Source organism: Spermophilus citellus (genome assembly GCF_964194105.1).
Source record: "Spermophilus citellus genome assembly, chromosome: 4".
Taxonomy (NCBI): domain Eukaryota; kingdom Metazoa; phylum Chordata; class Mammalia; order Rodentia; family Sciuridae; genus Spermophilus; species Spermophilus citellus.
In genome coordinates this window covers 161115377-161141713 of record NC_138185.1, presented here as the reverse complement: position 1 = coordinate 161141713, position 26337 = coordinate 161115377, and the positions used below count along the sequence as shown (strand labels likewise).

The 26337-nt window shown below is 39.1% G+C and overlaps 1 long non-coding RNA gene across 1 annotated transcript in view; it reads left to right on the top strand.

The window, feature by feature from the left end:
- LOC308646794 overlaps positions 1–26337 on the top strand; it is a 588350-nt gene that overhangs the window by 254290 nt on the left and 307723 nt on the right. The gene's annotated exons all lie outside the window — the stretch shown is intronic.

Sequence of the window (26337 nt, the reverse complement as noted above, 5' to 3'; positions counted from 1 at the left end):
GGTAAAACAAAGCTGCACATTGCATGGTAGCTGGGAAATAGAGAAAAAAAAAAGCGGGGGGGAAGGGGCTAGAGTCCCAAACTCCCCTTCAAGAGCACAGCCCTAATGCCCTAACTTCCTTCCATTACTCCCTGCTCCTAAGGTTCTACCACCTCCCCAAAGCACCATTGGCTGAGGACCAAGCCTTTAATATATGGGACTTTGGGTGACATTAAATATCCAAATCATAACAATATGGAATTTTTATTTTTTAAATAAACAACCAGCAAATTCCATTATAAATGTTGTAAGAAATGACTTGCTACACATTTCCCAGCTGTGGTGCCTCTAACAAGCACCATTAGCCATTGGACAGCAGCTTCAGGGTCAGGATAAGATCCTCCAGCCCTCACCCTGCAAGCTGAGGATGCTCACAGGCGTCAGTCTGACATTCAGACCACCCCTATCACTGCTGCTCTGTCCCTTTGGACCTGTTACCTGTAGGCAAAGGTAAAAGACCTTATTTCTGAGAGAAGCTAAGGAACCTACAACAGGGGAAGCTCTGTCTATCAATGGCCCCTTGTGAAGTCCTTCAGTGGTCTTGGAGTTGCAATAAAAGAGAAGTAGGACATGACAAATCTTCCCATCCTGCAGTTCCTCCCTCGACCTTCACACACACACCGCCCACCCTGAATCCCCAGGTTCCTGCATCCCCACACTCTGTTGGCTAGCCTTAGACACGCAGAAGTCTCCCATGAACGCCATGGAGACATCAAAGAAAAGTATGGGGTTGGCCAATGGCCTACGGCTCAGTGTGACTTCAATTCCTTCTGGGCAGGCAATCCTCCTTCCTCATTTGCTGTTTAGCCTGAGGAATCTGAAGTTTCATGAAGTTCATGCAAAAAAGACCCATTAAACCACAACTGTCTAGTGAGTCCCTCGTTCAGGGAAGATGAGCTAGGCAAGGGGTTGAATTACACTTGGCAGAGCCCCTAGCAGCAGGGAGGCTGAAGGAAAACACATCTGGCCTCCCTGGTTGTCTTTGCTTCCTTTTAATGGCTCCCCCGGCCTCCTTGTTACTTCCACAGGTAAGGAGGGGAAGCATCCTGAATAATTCAGCACTTTACATTATTCAGCTCATCACCAGGCCTCCCCCCAAGTCAGTTCTGGGAGCACAACATTTCCGGTCAGTGTTCACACAGCGAGGCCAGCTGCACGCTAACCAGAACGTGATGGAGCTTCCCAGAGGAGGCCTCGAGAAGGTGTGAAAGAATATTAATTTGAAATTCAAAACTAAGAGTTTCACCTTCCCGGTGGACCACACTGAGCTGAAGCCCTTACAGAGTAATTGAAAAATTCTTGTGTCAATAACTCCCCCGAGGAAAAGAGGCCAGGCCTCAGCAAGGCAGTTTTGAGAGATTCCAGAAGGCCGTCTTCAGGCTTGCTGTGAAAGGAATGAGTTCCCTACGCTGATTCTGCGTGTGGGTCACGCCCAGTTTGTCACCAGGTAATTGATTTCATGGCTAAGGCTGAAGCCAGGGCAAGTCAGAGATGGTAAATACAGCAGGGCCTGTGGCTGGCTGACTCTAGGATCAGACCTGCCCGTGGACCATCCCCAGCCCAGGTAGCCACTGAGTTCCCTTGTGCTCTTCAGGTTAAGTGAGGGCTTTGTTGGTGGTGTCCTGGGAAAAGGGAGGAACGGGGAGGAGATGGAAGGAAAAAAAAGGGAAAAGCATGATATCCATTTTGGCTCAGAGCTTTTGTATTTAGAACATACAAACCTGCAGGTCAGGAGATATTTGAGGTTATCAGAGTTGTCCTTTTACAGAAAGAAAAGAAAAAAAGGAAGAAGGAAAGTAGAGCCGGGTGGGCCCTAGAGTGCAATGGGGGAGGCAGCAGGAGGCAGAGCTTGAGCCTCTGAGCTCACTGGCACTCAGGCCCAGGCTGGGAAGAGCATGGCCACTCCCAGAACCCCACTTCTCTACCGGGGCCTATCTGTCAGGGCCTTCTCAAAATCCACTTTTTAAAAATTCATTATTATAGTGCTTTGGGGACCAAAGGAAGGAAAAAAACCCCTTAATTTCTATGACTAAGTTTTGATAATGATTGTGATATGAATATTTGTTGAAATAAAATAAAAATGAGATTCTGGTGAGCTATGAAACACAAGTACCCGAGGGAGTGGCACGTTTTCAGAACACTGACGTACAGTGCTCACATGAGCATCCGCCACCAGAGTCTTTCCCTGTCTGTAGCAAGCCAAACCAAGGTGACAGTCCTGAGATCTGCTGAACTGTCACACCAGCAGACACTGGCACCCATATCCAACTCCAATATAGTCCCCAACAATCAACACCTCCTTTGTCCTGTTCGCTATTCCAAGGATTTTTATGACTTGCTTTAGGAAAGAGTGAATCGAGCAGCAGGCCAGTTTGCCTTAGAAGCCCAAACATTTTCCCCTGAGATCACCGTGACTTCTGTCTCTTCTCTTCTTTACCACTTTACCACTTCTCTTCCTACTCTCCCCTAACCCCACAGAATATTCTTGTGAGATTACACCTCGGCAGAGAGAACATCTGGCCTAGATGTGTTTGTTTTGCAATTCCAGAGCCAAGGCCTGTGGTTTCCTGTGTCTAAAATGATGAAGCACCCGTGTCATTGTGGGTAGAATCTAAAAAGTGCTTTGGACAGGAAGGCCACATTATTCTATTGACAAATCTGGTGTCCAAGCAAAAGGCACTTGACAAAGGGAGATTCCAGGAACCACAAGATGATAGTCGTGTCTAATAGATGCCCCCATCATAGGACCCCCTTCCTCTGTCCTCTTGATCAGAGTAAAACATTAGGAAGAAGATACAAGAATGAATCATTTTTGAATACTAATAAGCACTTGTCCTTGTCCAAGTGCAGAAAGCAGAACCTAGCATAATGCTGAACTCTGGATTTTTAGCTACTCCAAAGTTGAAGAAGGCTAGCAAGTCAAGGTGATGAGCCAGAACATTCATTCTTTGCAAAACGGTTAAGAACAGTGGCAGGGACTTAATAGAAGGTAATATGAGGTATGCAAAAGAATAGTAAATAGACAATGTTTTTATGGAAATTATGGTGGAGAAGCAAGTTAAGATATTAGGAAGAAAAGGAGGAAGTGTGGCTGGCTGATGCTGGAGCCCAGTGAAGACTGAAAAAGAAGTTACATTGCAACTGAGGGCAGAGGAAGAGCAGTACCTGGAGAGGAAAGAGACAGGACTGTTGAGAAGGAGCCTGTGCTGAGCCCCCTCCCAGCACCAGGTTCCCCAGGACTTCCACCGGAGAAGCACGTGAGATCCCAGATGCATGCTGCACACCAAGCTTTGCTCACACAGTTCTGTCTTTTTATGTCCACCTGGCAGACTCTTACACATCCTTTTAAGACATGTCACTCTGCCATTTTCTCTAAGAAGCACTTCTTCAACACCCCACCATCAAAGAAAGTTTACATATTCTTTCTTTATACCAAGCCCCCATTTCCTTTCATCATCTACTAAGCAGTACTCCACAGAGCAGTGATTATGTTTTTTCATCTCCACGTCCCCACTGTAAGAGCAAGACAATATTTAGCAACCAATAGACAAGCCAAAACACCCTACAAAAAAGAGAGACGCACATACCTTTCCTGGTCACTCGTCTGACAGTGTGTGCAAACCTTCATAGACTCATGGATCGGTCAAAGTTCAGTCAACTATGTGTAAGGAACAAGTTTAACATAAAAAAGTGTTATCTAATCAAGAAGTTATTTAAGTATCTGAAAGAACAGTGAGGGAATTCTTCAGTTTCACAGCGGTGGTAGTTGCAGAACCGGCGCTCCCTACAGGAGAGCCTAATAAGGGCGCCATCTGGCAAAGCAGAAATGGGCTTTGCAGAGTCGCAGCTGCAGCATCTTAAAATGTTGTATGGAGGGAGCGTGGATAGTGCGCGGGAGACAACAGCTAAATAATTGGGACAGCCCATCATGGTGGGGTGAAGGGAGTGCACACTTTTTACTTTCCTTAAGCAAGAAGTTAATTGGAGTACCCCTCTTAGCCTATAATCATTAGTTTGTGCCCTTTCCTATCCCCTTTAGCACCCATTCCCAATGGGGACTCAGAAGCAACTGTTCTGTAAGTTTGCCAGGAGCACCCTGCAGAGACTGGCGGTTTCCATCCAGACTCGAGGCAAACATTTCTAGGAGCTGCCAAAGTGAGGCCATCGAGCCCTGAGTTATGAATACGCTCTTTTCAGAATGGCTGAGAGATTTAAGCACTCGCCTCCAAACTGAGGTGTGATTTTCCCCCTTAAACATCGTAACTCTTTAGTATAGACAACCATATTGGGTATTTAATTCCGGTACCCGCTAACAAAAAAGAAAAAAAAAACTATTTGGCTCGACTGCTGATGGCTCTTAGAGCAAAGCAGGACACAGGAAAATATCAGGTGCCTCTTGGATGGTGCCCACCTCATCCTGTAAGAGAGACCAGTTCTATAGAGGTTTTTTGAATCTGAAACTCAAGTCCAGGGTTTTGTGCACAGGGATTCTTCATCTCATTCTCCAAAATATTTCTGGGTTTTGTTATTCCTGCTTCTCTCCTCAATCGAACCTGGACAGTGAAAAGGTAGATTGTCTTTTATGTCAGGACTGCTTTTATTTAAAAGTGAATTATGTTCCCAGCCCCAGGAAGCACCGCCACCTGCTACTTGTGCTTAGCTTTATTCTGGCTGGATCCTTGGTCCTCGCTGCTGTTTCTGGCTGTCTGGGTGGGGTCACGTGGTGTTGCCCAGCACATCTCTCACTTCCTCCTACTGGCTGCCCCACCTATGTTTTCTACATGCTTTCGGTCCACAGCTGTGGCCCACTGGGTTGTAAATACCATCATTTGCTTAGGACACATCAGGGCTGAGAGTGTGTGGAGCCAAAAATCCAAAAAGAAAATGTACTTTGAGGAACTTTTCATCCCCCAAAGGGAAGCCCCATCCAGCAGCAGCCTGGATTCCTCTAGGGTAGTAACACGTATGCAAGATGCTGTTTCCATAGGACATTGTCTAAAATACCGTGGGTTGTAGGAGTTTCCCTCAGTGTAAAGTGAAGCCAATTTAAACAATAAAATGTGGCTTTGCCAGGCACAGCAACACATGCCTATAATCCCAGCTACTCAGGAGGCTGAGACAGGCAAATTACAAGCTTGTGGTCAGACTGGGCAATTTTGCAAGAGTCTGTCTTGAAATAAAAAAAAATAATAATAAAAAGGGCTGGGGATGAGGCTCAATGGGAAAGGTCCTTGGGTTTAATCCCCAGTACTGAAAAAAGAAAATGTGGTGTTGTCACATGGGAGCATATAACACATGTCATCATCAAATGCTGGTTATGGTTCTAGGGTCTGATCTGAATTATTAGGGAATGGGGGAAGAATATTCCCCAAAAGGATGCTGAAAAGAACAAAGCAATTTGTCTACCACACTTTTCAAATAGCCTGATTTTTTATATTTTGAAGATGAAACTCAGTCTGGTGAGGGTGTGGTAAGACGCACACTCTTTGGGGCTACTGACTAGAGTATAATATTACAACTGTTCTGAAAAACAATTTAGAACTAGAGATCAAGAGACTTACAATTTCATGAATCTATCTTGGGAAACAATTAGCAATGCTATTAAAATTCATGTAAGACAATATTCATAAAATGACACTTATAATAGTAACTATTATAAGTAAACTAAATACAGAAAAGGTCAAATAAACCTTGGCACATTCATATGATGGAGTATTGTTTAAAAATTTTAAATCACATTATTGAGGAAAATTTATTAACATGAAAAGGTGATAGCAAAGTAAAACTATGTTTTATATTATTGAAACAATCTCACTAATGTTGCTCAAATAGTCCTCCTGCCTTAGTCTACGGAGTAGCTAGGACCACGGGAATGCCCATCACGCCCAACAATAATGCTATCTTTTAAATTAGTAGAACATAGAACTGTGTGTATAGTTCAAACCTGAAGTTCAAAAGAATGAATATAACATATACAATATACCTGAATATAATGTAAACAATACTCACGTATCTTTAGTATTTTATACAATATACATGTATATAAATATACACATATACAGGTGTGTCTGTGCATGTGTGTGTGTGTGTGTGTGTGTGTATGTGTGTATACACCAAGGTGAGTTTTATTTTCTTGGTAGACCCTTCTATAATTTCCAAATTATCTCTTAAATAATAAAAAAGTTGTTTTAGAAATGTAGCTAAAACATTTGATAAGAGAAATGATTCTAGTATATTTATTATTTGTTTGAAAATACAGTCTTTCTTGGGTGAGCAAGAACAATTCTCATAGTGCCCTTTCCATTTCTTTCTTGATATGTACAGTCCACCAACTTGTGAACTTTAAAAATGTCTCCATTTTTCTTATTTTCCAAGGCTGATAGATTATAGCTGGGTAAAATTTCAGTGTCAGCAGCTAGGACAGCCCAGTAGAAGTTAGCTGTAAATTAGATAGTCCTGAGATGGACCTTGGAAATGTTTGGAAACCATGGGAAAGGTACTGATCTGTGTGTGTGTGTGTGTGTGTGTGTGTGTGTGTGTGTGTGTGTGTTTTCCCAGTGATTGACCCAGGGTCTTGCCTTGCGTGTGCTGGGAAAGCCCTACACCACTGAGCTGCATCCCTGGCCCTTTTTATTTTGTTTTGTTTTTTAAGACAGGGTCTGACTTAATTTACCCAGGCTGGCCTCAAACTTGGATCGTTGATCAGCTGGGACTATGGGAGTCCATCACCATGTTTGACTGATTTAATTTTTTATTTAAATTTTTTAGATTTAGAGATGAAGTTACCTTTAATACAACATGTTCCTTTTAAATAAAAGTTGTTTTATCTCAAGACTTTTGGAGTCAACTGGCTGTGCAGCTTCATTTTTCTTCTCTTTTTATCCTTTAAATTGGGCTGAGAGTGCAGATCAGAAGAAGAAGTTGCTTAAAATATTAATATATTAATAACTAAGGTAATTTATACTTCCAGAGTTCTCTCATACATGCCACCTCATGTGAGCATCAAAACAATCCCAAGAGAACCAGAACAGGTATTTATCATCCCAAGTTGTAGAAATTAAGAACATAAAGATGAGGATATTTATCCAAGAATCCCAACATTTGTGTCTGATGTTCTTTAACCCCCTGTTGCCCAAGGCTTCTGCTCAATTCTTGGGCTAGTCGGTATTGTATTCAGACCCCACTCCCAGGAAAGACTGTATTTTAAAACAAATAATTTAAGACCCATTATGCCTGAAGTGTCAAAGAGCCAAAGCTCTGTCCTGCCCCACACCATGTTGTTGGGAGTCTCCCTGAGAACTCCCGGGGCCTTTCAAACATGGCGGTGGGCAAATTGCCATTGGGCAGCTAGAACTCCCCGGGCCTTTCATACAAGGAGCCCCTAATGCAACATGGCGGCAGGCAAGTTGCCAGTGGGCGGATAACAAGTTGTTTTGAAAACCTTCTAATTGGCCCTCCCATCTTCCGTACACGTGGACAGTTCGTCCCCCCCATGAATCTTATGCAGGGTGGACGTGCGTGCACCCTAGGTGATGACCTGACCTTTACTATGATTGGCCCTGGGAGCTTCCTGGTTTAAGATAACTGACTCTTACTTTCTATATAAGCTAGCACCAGCTTGCAGTAAAGTGCTTCATCTTTGTCACTGCTATCTGTGTGTGTGCATTTTAATCTCCGACGACGAACCTTGGCCTTTCACATGTGCCATCCCCCATCGCCAGAGGAACACATCCTTGACTGGGCCATGGAGCCCAACTAGGACTTCAACCTCAACTTTCCTGAGACTCCTCACCTCCTCCATAGCCCTGGACAGAAGTCTATTTGGCTTAGAGTCTCCAGGTTCTGACCCTTATCCTACCTAAGTCACACCAGGCACCAACCCCCACTGACTCCCCCATGAAGACAGGGGACTGTTTGGAAGCTGCACTCCTGCAGGCTGTCACAGGTTACAAACCCGTTTAGCTGTCAAAGCTTTTTCAGAATCAAGATACGGCTCCAGGTTCCCTCAGTCTTCCCTCCTTCCTCCCCTTTCACTTTCCCTCTGTAGTCCTTGAACCTAGGGGCTCAGGACTGAGTCAACTCAGCACACTATCACCAGCTGTCCGTCTGAGGCCTCGCCATTGTCTTCTTTATGGATTAATCCATTCTCACTCCCAAAGCCATTGTCTGTCCAGAGGCTATTCTTCTTTTCTGAATATTTTCAATCAACAGTTAGTTGAACGCACAGATGCAGAACCCACAGATATGAAGAGCTGACTGTACATCTTTTTGTTTGTAAGTGATATAACAAGGTGTCAACAGTTGATTTGCATACATATATTTTTAATTGACACAAATAGTTTGACATTACAGAACCCATTCTGTTTCCTGATTTTTAATTCAATATTTTTGCTTTATAATCCATTTAGATAGCTAGTTGTTCATCACATGCAATGAGACTGGCTGCTGCATCCACGGGCATGGATTCATGACATTTATCCATCCTCTTCCACACTGGCCACTCTCCGGTGGTCAACAGAGCAGATTGGGGGGAACCTGCTATGCCTTTACTTGTTGCTGAATTGCTTCCTCTGTCTGAGCATATAGCTAGAAAGCCTGGATTCTTCAAGAAAAGGTGTACATTATAATATCCCAAGAGTCAATCTGAAAATTACCACAAATCTACATGGCCCTCCATGTCTTCTGCCTACCAGTCTCTAAAAGAAAAATATAGTTCTGGATATCTCCAGATGACACATTAGACCTTCCCTGCTCTGCTGTGAATTCTTGACAGGAGTCAGGAAAATATTTCCATAAAGAGATAAAAAGGAAATATTGAAGGTGCTGAGAGTCAGCTGCTGTTCAACTATTCAACTCTGCCATTATAGGATGAAAACAATCACAGATATGTGAGGCTGCATTTCAATAAAATGTTATTTATAGAGAGACAGAAAGGTAGATTTGACCAAGAGCTGGATTTGTTTGAGTCAGATTTAGCTACAGGCCAAAGTTTGCCAATCTGTGGTTATAGCAAACAGTCTCATGGTAGAGAAATGGAAGTGATAATTCTGGGGCTTCTAGGTGTCTTACTGCCAAATCACTTATCTTGATTTACTAGATGGACTACTGATGAGAAGCAAGGTTAGAAAACTCTCTCCTCCTTGACACACTTTCTTCCTCCAAATACTGATGTATCAAGGGCTGTGGTGCTTGGTTCATAGTACACATTCAAAAGTTTGTTGAAGAAAGAAAAATTACATGTATCACTTAAGTTAGTTGGTTTTCTTGTAGCATAGATGGACAGAATGCCTTTATTTTATTTGTTTATTTTTATGTGGTGCTAAGGATCGAACCCAGTGCCTCACGCATGCTAGGAAAGCACCCTACCACTAAGCCACAGCCCCAGCCCTTGAATTTGGTTTTTCAAGTCGCCAGAGATCAACCCCCCACCAAACCTGGAGGATTTCAAACTTATGCTAAGGAGGAAGCCATGTTTACATATCATCTGTGATTGCTTTCTTCCTACAATGGCAGAGTCGAATAGTTGAACAGCAACTATGTGGCTCTCGCCACCTCAAATATTTCTTTTCTGTCTCTTTGTGGAAACATGCAGCCGGGTGTTTTCTGCTGGCTGGGAGACAGCTTGCTCCTTGGCAAGGCAGCCTCCAGGGTTCAGCTACTAAGAGCACTCTAGAGGCTGTACAAAATGTTTACTACTATCTGTTCAAGAAACTCTCACTTCTCCTGTCTTCCCATTCATTGCCCAAGCTCAGATCTATTACTGCACATTTCCACAGTTGCTGAATAATCCTCCGGGAAACATCGTCCTCACACAGTGGGCTCCATCCAGAGCTGCTACCAGCAATAGGAGAAACAGATGAAATCATGCAAACACACTTGACCTAGAATTGGGACACTGGCTGCTGGATTGATGCCTCTGCTAACTTATTAGAGAGAAGCAGATTCTCAGGGTTTTCTGTTCAGTGGAGAAGGCCCCTAGGGGCTGGGGCACAATTCCTTGTGGCTTGGTAAAGGTGGCCAGAGTTTTGGTTTTGTTATTGCTGGCCTGGGCTTTGAGAGCCAGTTCCAGGAGGTCAGGGGTCCTGGAAAAACTCTTGGACAGGTTTTGCTCCAGAGCCAGGAGGCTATAGTCCAGCCCAGGCAAAAGTTGGGGTATCTTTGTGCTTTTTATTTTGCAACATTCATAAGAAACCACTTTGTTCCCCTTCCAGGCAGAGAGCTATAAAAAAGGAGGAGAAAAGGGGGAAGATTGGGTGGTAGGGAAGGGACAAGAAAAATTTCAATTTAAACCCAAAAGATAGGTCTATTCTGTGTATTTTTATATCCAGTTTGTTTGTTCTACAAATATTTATTTTAATTAACATTTTAAAAATTGTGAATGTGAGCTGGGGCTGTAGCTCAGTGGCAGAGTGCTTGCCTAGAAGGTGTGAGGCACTGGGTTCGATCCTCAGCACCACATAAAAATAGACAAAATAAAGACATTCTGTCCATTTACAACTACAAAAAAATAAATAAAATAAAATAAAATAAAATAAAAATAAAAATTATGAATGTAATACCTTACTTGGTCAAAAATTTTCATATAAAAGTAAATAATGAAAAAGAAGCCTTGCTTTTATCTGAAACCCTCTTGAAACACAGTGTATTCTTTCATACACCTTCACGGAATTGATAAGCCTATGAAAGAAATTCCCTAAAAGATGCATAGATTTCAACATCTTGCTTTTTTTTTTACATTTTATTTCATGTTTTAGATTTAAATATACCATTTTACTCTTTCTATTTTGTCCTACATGTTCTATGTTTAGTTTTTACCATTCCACTGCCCTCCACCATTAGTTTATTAGCTATATCATCTGTTAATTTTTTAAAATGAGTTCCCTATATGTTCCACATTAACACCAAGGACCCTTCTGATTGCCTTGGGCTCACCCAGAAAATTCAGGATCATCTCTCCATCTCAAAATCCTTAACTTAATAACATCCTTAAAGTCCCTTTCACGTAAGCTAACATATTTACAGATTCTGGGGATTAAGGCACCAACATTTTGGTGGGGGAGGCATTTCTCTGTATAATTCAAGGCATATATGCATGAATTACTTGGTATGGAATTATTCTGTAAGAAAAAGCTATCTCTTCTTTCTTAAATTATTTATCCAATTATTTATTCACATCTGTAGGGACTCGTGGATATTTGTCTCTGACTATAAGTTATAACAGATGACACTAATGACAGTGCTGTCATTAGTGATTTTGTTTTTCAAACTATTCCAGATTGGGTCCTTCAGTGCCCCTTCAGGTGGGTTCCTATGTCTTTTCCTCAAGTACTTCCTTATACTCTGGGACCATGTGAACTCCTTAGCTGATTTTGTCTTTTCTATGCCCAGGCTCTGGAATCTACCACTTTCCCCAAGGAATTCTGGTCACTTTCATTGAAGAAACCAAGACTTAGAAACTGGGTGTGCTTCTTGCTGTTGGGAACTTCTCAGTGGACAAGGCTAGAATTAAACCACACACACCCACACCCATCTGTTTTTATTGATTTGTATACCTATCTGTTTAAAAACAAAGTTCATACCAATACCTCTGATTCCAATCCAACAACACAGGCTTATGCTCAGAATTCTTTTGTTACTTTTTCTCCAACAGCGAGGAGATGGGCTCTCATTATTTACTTTTTATTCAATCTTTGCATGAACATTAAGTAGTTATAGAGGAGCTCATCCTTGCCCTGTGAGAAACACATTGACCAGCCAGAGAACTGTACCTGTGTGTGGCTCTTTTCTTCTTATGACCTTCTAGAATCCAATCAAAGTAACTGTTTTCCAACATGACTTAAGGCAGTCCTTTTCTTCTGCATTCTCTTCAGTGTTTTCACTTTTAAACAGGTTCATTTGATACAATTTGGTTCCAGTTTTGGTTTTGCCTAGGTCTTGGTTACTTTCCATTATTTGTATATTTGGGGGTACGTATGTAAGATATGCTAAATTTTAAGAGTTAAGGATGTACAAAAAGTACACTCAGAGCATCCCTTCCTTTCTATCCCTCCTCCCACACCCCCACTCCCATTTCATCCCACTCACCCCTTAAGTCATCAATCTCACTGATCCTTCCTGAATTTTTTGTTTTGTTTTGTTTTGTTTTGCAGAAACAAGCAGGTATATGTGTGTGCAAGTATTTCTTTCTTACATTAAAAATAGCATACTTTAAAAACTCTTTTATTCTTGGATTTTTTTTTATCCTGAAAGTTTATCCTAGAAATCACTCCAAATTAGTTTGTATACATCTTCTTTATTCTTTTATATGGCTATGTAGACTCCATTTTGTAGATTTGTCAAAGTTTATTCAACCACTCTTCTACATATACTTAGGTTGTTCCCAAAATTTTGCAATTATAAATATTGCTGCAATAAATCAACTTGTACATATTGTATTTTGTGTTGTTGGAGGTGTATTTTCAGGGAAGTTTCCTAGAAGTAGAAGTACTGAATCAAACATAAGTGAATATGCTGTGTTGTTGGATATTGTCAAATTTACCCCCAAAGGGGTTGTTTTTTTTACTATTCTGTGAGACAAAATGGGAAGTATGCAGAAAGCACTTTCACTGCATGCCGAATACACTGTTATGAAGAAAAGCATTTGTGCAAATATTTGACTCATAAGATAAAATTTTCATTTTTATGACACATCAGTTTTTATTTTTAAAAACTTACACAGCAACCATGACTATTTCAACATGGGGATTTGGCAGATTTTCTTAAACATTAACAAAGTGAACCTGGTGGGGGAATGTGACATTATCTGTTGACAGTGATAAAATCTGAGCTTTCAAGCAAAAATTCGAATTTTCAAAAATTTGTACCCACCACTATGGGTTTCCCAAAACTTAAAAGAATTTTTGGATGAGACCAGAGGTGATTTTTTGATGTTACATAGCGCAACACATCAACATTCAGAGGGTCTGCGTAACTCAGTGAGCCACATCAGTTTTGATCAATGTGTGATGTCATAAATCATGCATAGGTAAAAGATGTACTCAAAGAACAAGATAAAGGGTATAGTGTCAGAGTCCATGTGGCAAAGAACCTTTAAGAAACTGCTGTTTATCAAGGTCTAATGTAATATCAAAGAGGAATTTGCACAATGCCCTGTGTGGTCATGACACCAGGAGACCTTCATGAATCCTATGCTTTCACTTTGGGAGATCCTGTTTTCCCACATCAAATCAAACACTACAAAGCATACCAATTGCCCATGTCTGATGCAAACTATGCTGCTTAAAAATTCTGAAAAGATTTGAGATTTTTTTTTTTTTTTTTGTAATTTTTACCCTTTTGATTACAGTTTCTCTTTAGTGGAAATCTGCATGCTTGGTGAAGCACACCCTTTCATGTTTTCTGATCTATGGGGTTTGCATCTTTTATCATCTTTGAACTATTTTACAATGTAAATTGGAGATAGCTGATAGCAGTGTAAACCATTCTGGTCTGTAAACAGGAAAATATGTTTTGTCAGGTCGATAGGGAGAAAGAAAATTTATTTCCCTTCCCCCTTTCACTATAGAAAACATAGATTTTACATTTATTTGTAAATGCATGTAAGTGCCTGACAGAGATTAAGATATGCTACTCCAAAATATGGTTCTTTGGCAAACTGGGTATTCCAAGCTGAAGGAATTTGAGAAACAGAAAGTGCAGGAAGTTCTCTCTGCTCTTTCCCCTCCCTCTCCTTTAAAGAAGGTCATTAAACTCTTGTGAGAGGTGCCCTTCCTACACCCAGAGGGAAAGAATATCCTTAGCTCTGAAAATGAAGGGACACAGAGAACCTGAACAAGACAGACCTTGCTGAGTTTCCCCTGGTTTACTTAGATCCTTTGCACTATCATATTTTTTTACACCTTTTCACTTTTCATCAAAAGTAGAATAACCCTTTTTTATGCATAAAAGCACTTGGATCTAACTTTTTTTTTAGGTCTTTATTTCCTTATGAGTGCTCCTGTGTCACAAAAGGGGGGTGGAGAAGAAGAAGGAGGAGGAGAAACTTCCATTAAATAAGTTTGTTTGTTTGTTTCCTGTTAATCTGCCTTGTGTTACAGCAACCCAGGCAATGACTCAGGATGGGTGGAAGAATCACTGTTTCTCCTCCCCTATATATTTAAGTCTGTCTCTGCTCTTTGAAGTCTCCTTGGAACCACTTGTAGCATCTTGCCCAGTCTCTTATTAATAAGGTTAAATAAAATCATTGACATGCATTCAAATCTCAAACTTGTACAAGAATCATATTTACCTTTTAAACATGTTTACCTTTTAAACTTCCAGTACTATACCCAATGGATTCATCTGACAGAGCAAGAAAAACTGCACAAAGCAAGAGAATTGCCTCCCCCTAACAGCTGAAACCCAGCTATGTAAATTCTTGACTCCTAAAGATGATCCTGAAGTAACAATTGAACTTTGTCAACTCTTTCTTTAGTCCCCACCTCACCCCACACCTTATAATTTTGTGTTTTGTTTTGTTTCATTTGTTTATTTATGCTGGGAAGCATATCCCCACTAATTGGGAATTATGCTCTGATCATTTAGATCATGATCTCTGTAAATGGATTAATAAGTTATAGAAATCTGTTTTCTGTTAAGTAAAGAGATGACAGAGAATGCCTTCCCTAAATAGGATCCAAAACATCTAAAAAATAAAGATTTTAAGATTTTTTTTTTGGCTGGGTATGTAAGATATGATAAATTCTGAGAGTCAAGGCTATACAAAAAGTACACTCAGAGGGGCTGTGCTGTGGCTCAGTGGTACAGCACTTGCCTAGTACGTGTGGGGCTCTGGATTCGATCCTCAGCACCACATAAAAATCAAATAAAGGTATGTGTCCAACTACAACTAAAACAAAATATTTAGGGAAAAAAAGTACACTCAGAGCATCCCTTCCTTTCTATCCCTCCTCCCACACCCCCACTCCCACTTCATCCCACTCACCCCCTTAAGGTCATCAATCTCACTGATCCTTCCTGAATTTTTTGTTTTGTTTTGTTTTGCAGAAACAAGCAGGTATATGTGTGTGCATGTATTTCTTTCTTCTTTATATGAAAAGTATCATACTTTACAAACTCTTTGATTCTTTGCTTTTTTATCCTCGGTGTTTGTCTTATTTGTAACTCAGTTTGTCTACTTTGATCTCAAAGAGTTTTGTAGTCCACCAGGAAGGAGAACAGCTCTTTGATATCTGGACCAGTGAGTTTTTGTACCTGTTATGTCTGTAAACCTCAGGGTAAACTCAGATTTACCTGAGTTTTGTAGAAGTGAAGCTCTTAACACTTTGTGTAATTCAGGCCTTTACCTCTGGTGTGACTGTGAAATATTTTTCTATCTAGAGAAAGCATTAATAAAATAGAAAGCATCTTAAACAAGTTCTATTCTGATTGACTTAAAGAGTTAAATAAGTGCTTATATAAACCAAATACTCCTAAAATTGTATAAAATGAGATTGTCTTTCTAATACTTTAAATGTACTACACCAAAAGAAAAATTCTTACAGAAACTAATTCAAAAACACATTGAAAATCCAATTCACACAAGTAAGAAATCTTTGGCAAATAAGACAAATTTAATATTTGGTTTAATGAAATAATTATGTCTGCTCTGATTTATCTGTGTAGAAGCATACATTTTGTTCTACTTGGTTTGCTTTTTCTTATAATTATCAGGTTATGGGGCAAATAAACTAACAATAGCCTTACATAATGTAAATTTGTGTTCAACAAAATTAAATCATGATTTTCACAACTTTACTTCATGAAATTTTTGTTTCAATGCTGAGGTCTGAAAATAAGGCATCACACATGCTAGGCAAGCACCCATATCACTGAGCTACAACCTCAGCCCCCAAATGATTTTGTTTTATAGCATGCTGTAAACATAATTCCCAAGTTCCTTAGGTAGAGGATGGGGTAATATGTGGAATGCTTGCCTAGCATTTGTGAACCCCAGCTCCAATCCCCAAGTACAAAAAAGCCAAGAAAAGAGAAAAGAAAGACAAAATTCTTAAGTAGCTTAAAACCTTGAACTGTATTGAGTTGTGTGGATATTCATTGAATATCTAGATAATTTCTAAGAAAAATAGAATAATCTAACATATAATTAATTATATGCTTCTTCAAAGGGGCCATATCTATGGGTGATGTTAATGAATATGCTCACTTTTGCCATTTTAAGAAGATGTAAAAAAGATGTGCGTGGTTGTAGAAAATTGAATTCACAAAATTTTCTTTTCTGCTATAAAGCTAACATATGGCAGAAAGTTTTCGATTATCCACCCCCACACCCTCTTTTCTCTATGAATGAAAAGTTAGTTACCTTGGTTAAAAGTTATGGTTAACATGAGTAGTTGCAACTAAACTTAAGAGCAATAGTGATAGAGAAATCAACCACACATGTGTTTTGATTTTCAAGGGAAAAAAATGTCAGTAGTTTTCTCCTAAAACAATAGTTTTTAACCCTTTTGGTAAGATGACTTGACACTTCTGGACTTGTTGAGGGCTCAAAGGGATGTCTTATACATGGGTTCTAAGAAATTAGAACTGAGGTTTTTAATATTAACTTATTATTTAATTTGAGGATATCTCTGATGAGCAAATTGCATGTTTACCTAAAAAAAAATCTTGGGATTATAAGACATTTATTTTGGTCTTGTGGACCCCATGAGATCTGGCCTAATGTAAAGTGCCATTGTGTTTCAGAAGATGATAAAGCATAATGGAAGACAAATCTTGGAACGTGAGTTCTACTTGTCTTTGGAAATATTATCTCAGTCTGTGAGGAAGTTAGGGAGTTATGAAATGCGTTAAAGTTCATTTTATGTTGATGTGTTTGCTTCCTGGCTTTACCAATGAATGTTGTTTTTTTAATGGTGTAAATGGTTATTCTTTAGAATACTTACTTTACAGAATTAAACAATTCTTTCTGCTTAGAAAGAAAGGATTATATATCTTAGATTGACTTTCTTTCTTTTTTTTTTTTTTGTCAACTTTATTATGTCCTTGATTATTTAAGGGAAAAAAAGAGAACAAAGTTTCCTCATTTATGAAAGACATAAGATTCTTTACAATTGCATTGCCATCGATGTGTATTTTTAAATGTTTTATTGTCACTCTGATTACAGAAGTAAGCAAATATTCTCTTTCAAGCATTCATGAGTCAATCTTAAACAAGTGCACAAACTACTCTGAGAGATTTTGTTGTTGTTGTCTGTTTTTTTTTATTTTTTGAATTTTGCCTTCCCCAAATCAGACCCAAAATATATAAAACATAAAATAAAAATTTTAAGATATTTTTTACACCTAAAACCATCTTTGAGATTTCCCAGAAAGTACCTGCAGAGGAAAAAAAAATCACAAGGTTGTTTTTTTTTCTTTTATGTTCCAAAAAGAGAAGTATTAGAAATAATTCAGTTTGTTGGATATGTGACTAATGGAAAGAGTTTCATGGGAAGAGCTGTCAGAAGAGACATAGCCTGCCCTGAGTTAAATTTGTCTAAGTGAGATAAATACTTCAGAAATTGTACGCTTTGTGGGAAGTCCCCAGGGACTTTTCAGTGTTCTTACCTTCTCTAATATGTTTTCACCTTAGGGAGGCACTGATCAAAACTCATAAGCTATAGATACTTTCAAGTTTTCCTGTATTTATTAGCATCCTGGCGATGCTTTGCCTGATGATATTAGGCAGCAGCAGTATGGATTATCAGTTATAAATTCAATTATTTGAAATGCTTACTTAGCCAAAACCTTACTTCTTTAATTAGAAGCTAGAGGCTTCTAGGCTATTGGTTCTCATTTGGGAATACTTATGCATGAAATTGTTGACTTATTTTCTTGATATTCCTGGTATATTCCTGGTGTATTATGAATATTACATCTCAGGATTATTATGTTGTACCTCAAGGGTTTTTTTCCTTTATAAAATTATATTTATATACTCTTAGAAAACAAATGTAGCACTCACTGACTTCTTTGGAAATGTTTAATCGAGATCCTTAGAGATGTTTTGCCTAAATTTTTCAAATGACTTTATCATTTTGCTTTACATGTCATAAGACCTTTCACATTTTGAAATTATCAGTAATAAATTAGCCATAGCCAGAAGACATTGTTATCCACAGTTGGTTTTTATTTTACTTTAATGCATCTCTAAGGTGATGCTAAATGATGCAGGCCAGAGTTTATGTCTTAAATAAAGAGGCACAGTCAAAACCTCAGGAAAAGGATCCTCATGGGTACAGGTTGAACATCCTAATCCAAAAATCCAAAACCCATCATGCTCCAAAATTCAAAACTCTTTGAGCACTCACATGATGTTACAAGTAAAAAGCGCCACACCTGAGTTCATGGTTCAAGTCTCAGTCAAAATGCAGATGCACTAGAAATATTGTATAAAATTACCTTCAGGCCATATATTTAAGAGATATATGAAACATAAATGAATGTCATAGTTAGATTTGGATCCCATCCCCAAGATATTGAATTATGTACATGCAAATATTCCAAAATGAAAAATCTGAAACATTTCTGGTCCCACTCATTTTGGATGAGGGATATTCAACCTAAACTTCAAACTACTGACATTTCAAATAATAGACTCAAAGGTGCAAACTTCTGAAGTGACATGCCCTAAGGGATGCCTCAAATTATAGCAATGGCTCTCAAACTGTACCAATGGCTGAGCCAAGACTGCCAGAACTCTTGACGGTTTGATGAGACTGGATAACCAGTCTCATCAAATGTATCATCATTATCTGGAATGTTATTAATTTTGTTTTAATGTTTTATTTCCTGGATCTATGAGAATTTCTCTTTTATTTCCATAACCCACAAAAGCAATTTAGTAAACTCTGCTTTTGTAAACTGAAATGAAGCATTTGAAATGATATGTGATCTTTGTGTTCTCAAAATTTGGGGTCTCCAATATTTCACAACAATAGTTATTTGTCTGATTTTGGTAAGAATTGGTCCTCCTTTATGATTAGACAAATTGATTGGCAAGCATGGTCTTATCTGAAGTATCATATCTGAGAAGGGTGGTCATTTAGTCAGCTATGACTACTACTTTGCTTTAAGAATGGAAGGTTGGCCGGATGGAGCTGATGCCCACCCACAGAGCCCTCTGGGGGAGCTGGCCTGGGTCCCTGTCGGGGTCCCTGACTTTCAGGTGGTTGTGAAGACTGTTTCCTAGCAGATCAAGCAATTTAGGATACTTGGGGACCTTAAAAGGAGAAGAATTCACCCAAATTCAGATACTGAAAGTGAAATTTGGTAGAGTTTCTTGGGATTGGTTTTCCAGTTTTAAGATAATAAATAGAAGAGGCATTGGAATCCATCTGAGATTCCTTATTAAAACTCCCATATATAGAAGGCCGCTGCTGCCGCCGCCACTGCGCCACCGGCTCCCGCGGAGCACCATAGAGCAGACTCTTCACCGCGCGAATGAGCTGCCGAATTAAATGAAACAGCTGATGAGTGACAATTTAAAATCCAAGTGATCCGAGAACACGCACTGAGCCCTGATCCGCTGAATTCAAACTCCCGGTCACCTGCTTCCTGCAGACAAACAGCTATGACTCGGCATTAATTCATCCGGCTGAAACAACTGGTCAGCCCTTCTCATCATACGAAGGTAAATGCCTACCGAGCCTTCATAAGTAGTGGCCACAGGTTTGAAACGGGGCTTGGGAGAGAAGGACCCACCCGTTGAATTGGTCGCCCGGCAAAGGGAAACGATGTCATCAGACTGCTGCGGAGGAGATAACTTCGTTGAAACCGGCAGCTACAGGTGTGTGATCCCATAGCCTTCCCGCTCCACACATCGGAAAAACCTTAAGGGCCCCTCCCAGCTCTCCTGTGAGTGCTACAGCCAGCCCGAGGGAATCAGAGGTGGTGCAGACCCGCGGCGCGGAACTACCGCTCCCACCAGGGCTGACTGCTGAGGTCTCTTGCACCAGCTACGGGGAAGTGGATACCGGAGGGCAAGTAAAATCCGCTGAGGATTCTCAGCCCCAAGCTCTACAAACTTAGGGTCTGAGGGAATGGCAAACTGGAAGAGTGTGCCCAGTCGTTCATGAAAACAGGGCTCCCGGGAGCAGCAGACCTGGCGTGTAGCCAGTATTGTGGTGAGAGGGGCCTGGCTAGAGGAAAAGTGGGAAGTGACTAGACACAAGAGGAGGCCCTAGACACTCAGGATTGGAGACTCGCCCAGTCTGGGAGGAGCTGCTGTACAGTGATTGGTTCCCGCGTATTGACAGGAGAAACTTGACCCGGTAGGCACAGCACCATCTACTGGAAGAGAAGTTAATCAAACTCTAAGAAGGCATTTATTAGGTTTTTTTTTTTCTTTTTTCTTTTTTTTGATTTGGGTTTTTCTTTCATTTTCATTTTTTTCTTTCTTGTTGTTTTATTAATTTTTTTTACAAAATATTTTTTTAAATTTTTTTTTCTACTAATTTTAATTTAAATTTTTTTAATTATTATTATTATTTTATTTTTTTTGTTTTTGTTTTTTTTTTGTTTTTTTTGTTAATTTTTTTCTTTTTTAGTTCCTATTTTTTTCTTCTTTAGTCTTTTCATTTTTCTTATCCCCCCTTTCCTTGAATTCTACCTGCCTACTCTCATTCTCTTTAGAGACTTCTTCCCTTCCCTTCAAATACCCTTCCTCCCAAACATCAAATTAATTTACAGGAGTAAACGGTAACTCAGCAGTCAAACAGAACAAGAAGTAACATGAGCAGCTTCAAAAAACAAGGAAGAAAAGGAGTACAAACAATGCAGGACAGCCTAAATATTCAGGAGGACCTAGAGTCATCAGAAAAATGGTCATATAAAGAACTCAAGGAACACCTTAGACAGATGGAATGGAACCTTAAAGAGGATACAAGACAGCAAATTCAAGCAGCGAAAGAACACATTGAGAATGAATTTCATAAACAGATAAAAGAAGAAGTTAAGCATCTTTATCAGGAGATAGAGATTATAAAAAATAATCAAACAATAATTCTAGAAATGAAGGAAACGATAAACCAAATTAAAAACTCAATTGAGAGTATCACTAACAGAGTGGAGCAAGTAGAAACCAGAATGTCAGATAATGAAGACAAAATATACCAACTTGGAAAGAGTCTAGCCAACTCAGAAAGGCTGGTAAAAAATCACGAGAAAAACATCCAAGAGTTATGGGATAACATGAAGAAACCAAACTTACGAGTCATTGGGACAGAAGAAGGTACAGAGATTCAAACCAAGGGAATGAGAAACCTGCTGAATGAAATAATTACAGAAAACTTTTCAGAAATAAAAAAGGAAACAGATATACAAATTGAAGATGCATACAGGACACCGAGCACACAAAATCACAGTAGACCAACGCCAAGACACATTGTTATGAAGATATCCAATATACAGAACAAAGAGAAAATATTAAAAGCTACAAGAGAAAGGAGACAGATTACATTTAGGGGTAAACCAATACGGTTAACAACGGATTTTTCATCACAGACACTGAAAGCAAGAAGGTCATGGAACAATGTATTTCAAACACTGAAAGACAATGGATGCCAACCAAGAATTCTGTATCCAGCAAAATTAAGCTTCAGGTATGACAACGAAATAAAGATCTTTCATGATAAACAAAAGTTAAAAGAATTTGCAGCCAGAAAACCTGCATTGCAAAGCATTTTGAGCAAAACACTACACGAGGAAGAAATGAAAAACAATAACCAAAACCATCAGTGGGAAGTGCCTCAGTAAAGACAGAGGGCGAGGGGAAAGATAATCACGGAGAAACAAACTAAATATTAAAAAAAAAAAGGGATAAACAATCAAACATGGATGGAAGTTCAAACCATATATCAATAGTAACTCTGAATGTTAATGGCCTAAACTCTCCAATAAAGCGACATAGGCTGGTATCATGGATTAAAAAAACAAATCCTACAATATGCTGCCTCCAGGAGACACATCTGATTGGAAAAGACATACACAGGCTGAAGGTGAAAGGATGGGAAAAAATATACCACGCACACGGTCCTCGCAAGCAAGCAGGGGTGGCCATCCTCATATCGAATAAAATCGACTTCAAGACTAAGTTAATCAAAAGGGATAAAGAAGGTCATTATATACTGTTAAAAGGAACCATTCACCAACAAGACATAACAATTATCAATATTTACGCACCAAATAATGGTGCTGCGACATTCATAAAACAAATTCTCCTCAAATTCAAGAATCAAATAGACCACAACACAATAATTATGGGAGACTTCAACACACCTCTCTCACCATTGGACAGATCCTCCAAACAAAAGTTGAATAAAGAAACTACAGAACTCAATACCACAATCAATAACCTAGACTTAACTGACTTATATACAATATATCAACCATCATCAAATGGATATACTTTTTTCTCAGCAGCACATGGATCCTTCTCAAAAATAGACCATATATTATGCCATAGGGCAACCCTCAGTAAATATAAAGGGGTGGAGATAATACCATGCATTTTATCTGATCATAATGGAATGAAACTGGAAATCAATGATAAAAGAAGGAAGGAAAAATCCTACATCACATGGAAAATGAACAATATATTACTGAATGATCAATGGGTTACAGAAGACATAATGGAGGAAATCAAAAAATTCTTAGAGATAAACGAAAATACAGACACAACATATCGGAATCTATGGGACACAATGAAAGCAGTTTTAAGAGAAAAATTCATCGCCTGGTGGTCATTCCTCAAAAAAAAGAAGAAACCAACAAATAAATGAGCTCACACTCCAACTCAAAGCCCTAGAAAAGGAAGAGCAAAACAACAGCAAATGTAGCAGAAGGCAAGAAATAATTAAAATCAGAGCAGAAATCAATGAAATTGAAACAAAAGAAACTATTGAAAAAATTAACAAAACTAAAAGTTGGTTCTTCGAAAAAATAAATAAGATCGACAGACCTTTAGCCATGCTAACGAAGAGAAGAAGAGAACTCAAATTACTAACATACGGGATGAAAAAGGCAATATCACAACAGATGCTACAGAAATACAGAAGACAATTAGAAATTATTTTGAAAACCTATATTCCAATAAAATAGAGGATAGTGAAGACATCGATAAATTTCTTAAGTCATATGATTTGCCCAGACTGAGTCAGGAGGATACACACAATCTGAACAGACCAATATCAATGGATGAAATTGAAGAAGCCATCAAAAGACTACCAACCAAGAAAAGCCCAGGACCGGATGGGTATACAGCGGAGTTTTACAAAACCTTTAAAGAAGAATTAATACCAATACTTTTCAAGTTATTTCAGGAAATAGAAAAAGAGGGAGCCCTTCCAAATTCATTCTACAAGGCCAACATCACCCTGATCCCGAAACCAGACAAAGACACCTCAAAGAAAGAAAACTACAGACCAATATCTCTAATGAACCTAGATGCAAAAATCCTCAATAAAATTCTGGCGAATCGAATACAAAAACACATCAAAAAAATAGTGCACCATGATCAAGTAGGATTCATCCCTGGGATGCAAGGATGGTTCAACATACGGAAATCAATAAATGTTATTCACCACATCAATAGACTTAAAGATAAGAACCATATGATCATCTCGATAGATGCAGAGAAAGCATTCGACAAAGTACAGCATGCCTTTATGTTCAAAACATTAGAAAAACTAGGGATAACAGGAACTTACCTTGACATTGTAAAAGCTATATATGCTAAGCCTCAGGCTAGCATCATTCTGAATGGACAAAAGTTAAAGGCATTCCCTCTAAAATCTGGAACAAGACAGGGATGCCCTCTATCACCACTTCTATTCAATATAGTTCTCGAAACACTGGCCAGAGCAATTAGACAGACGAAAGAAATTAAAGGCATAAAAATTGGAAAAGAAGAACTTAAACTATCACTATTTGCAGATGACATGATTCTATACCTAGCAGACCCAAAAGGGTCTACAAAGAAACTACTAGAACTAATAAATGAATTCAGCAAAGTGGCAGGATATAAAATCAAAACGCATAAATCAAAGGCATTTCTGTATATCAGCGACAAAACTTCTGAAATGGAAATGAGGAAAAACACTCCATTCACAATATCCTCAAAAAAAAAAAAATACCTGGGAATCAACCTAACAAAAGAGGTGAAAGATTTATACAATGAAAACTACAGAACCCTAAAGAGAGAAGTAGAAGAATATCTTAGAAGATGGAAAAATATATCCTGTTCATGGATAGGCAGAACTAACATCATCAAAATGGCGATATTACCAAAAGTTCTCTATAGATTTAATGCAATGCCAATCAAAATCCCAACGGCATTTCTTGTAGAAATAGATAAAGCAATCATGAAATTCATATGGAAAAATAAAAGACCCAGAATAGCAAAAGCAATTCTAAGCAGAAAGTGTGAATCAGGCGGTATAGCGATACCAGATTTCAAACTATATTACAGAGCAATAGTGACAAAAACAGCATGGTACTGGTACCAAAACAGGCGGGTGGACCAATGGTATAAAATAGAGGACACAGAGACTAATCCACAAAGTTACAACTATCTTATATTTGAAAAGGGGGCTATAAGCATGCAATGGAGGAAGGATAGCATCTTCAACAAATGGTGTTGGGTAAACTGGAAATCCATATGCAACAAAATGAAACTGAATCCCTTTCTCTCGCCATGCACAAAAGTTAACTCAAAATGGATCAAGGAGCTTGATATCAAATCAGAAACTCTGCGTCTGATAGAAGAAAAAGTTGGCTCCGATCTACATATTGTGGGGTCGGGCTCCAAATTCCTTAATAGGACACCCATAGCACAAGAGTTAACAACTAGAATCAACAAATGGGACTTAATTAAACTTAAAAGTTTTTTCTCAGCAAAAGAAACAATAAGAGAGGTAAATAGGGAGCCTACATCCTGGGAACAAATTTTTACACCTCACACTTCAGATAGAGCCCTAATATCCAGAGTATACAAAGAACTCAAAAAATTAGACAATAAGATAACAAATAACCCAATCGACAAATGGGCCAAGGACCTGAACAGACACTTCTCAGAGGAGGATATACAATCAATCAACAAGTACATGAAAAAATGCTCTCCATCTCTAGCAGTCAGAGAAATGCAAATCAAAACCACCCTAAGATACCATCTCACTCCAGTAAGATTGGCAGCCACTATGAAGTCAAACAACAACAAGTGCTGGCGAGGATGTGGAGAAAAGGGTACACTTGTACATTGCTGGTGGGACTGCAAATTGGTGCGGCCAATTTGGAAAGCAGTTTGGAGATTCCTGGGAAAGCTGGGAATGGAACCACCATTTGACCCTGCTATTGCCCTTCTCGGACTATTCCCTGAAGACCTTAAAAGAGCATGCTACAGGGATACTGCCACATCGATGTTCATAGCAGCACAATTCACAATAGCTAGACTGTGGAACCAACCTAGATGCCCTTCAATAGATGAATGGATAAAAAAAAATGTGGCATCTATACACAATGGAATACTATGCAGCAATAAAAAATGACAAAATCATAGAATTTGCAGGGAAATGGATGGCACTAGAGCAGATTATGCTTAGTGAAGCTAGCCAATCCCTAAAAAACAAATACCAAATGTCTTCTTTGATATAATGAGAGCAACTGTGAACAGAGCAGGGAGGAAGAGTAGGAAGAAAAGATTAACATTAAACAGAGACATGAGATGGGAGGGAAAGGGAGAGAAAAGGGAAATTGCATGGAAATGAAGGGAGACCCTCATTGCTAAACAAAATTACATATAAGAGGTTGTGAGGGGAATGGGAAAATAAACAAAGAGAGAAATGAATTACAGTAGATGGGGTAGAGAGAGAAGTTGGGAGGGGAGGGGAGGGGGGATAGTAGGGGTTAGGAAAGGTAGCAGAATACAACAATTACTAATAGGGCATTATGTAAAATTGTGGATGTGTAACCGACGTGATTCTGCAATCTGCATTTGGGGTAAAATTGGGGGTTCATAACCCACTTCAATCTAATGTATGAAATATGATATGTCAAGAGCTTTGTAATGTTGTGAACAACCAATAAAAAAAATTTAAAAAAAACTCCCATATAGGAGTTTATTTTGTGGCATTGGTAGTTAGTGGCTCAATACTCTATCGCTCAAGATTTGCAAACTTAAGAAACACTAACACATTAACTGTCACCCTTGAGGCCTTTCTGTAAGCAACCGGGCCACACAAAATTGAAATAAATCTTATTTTG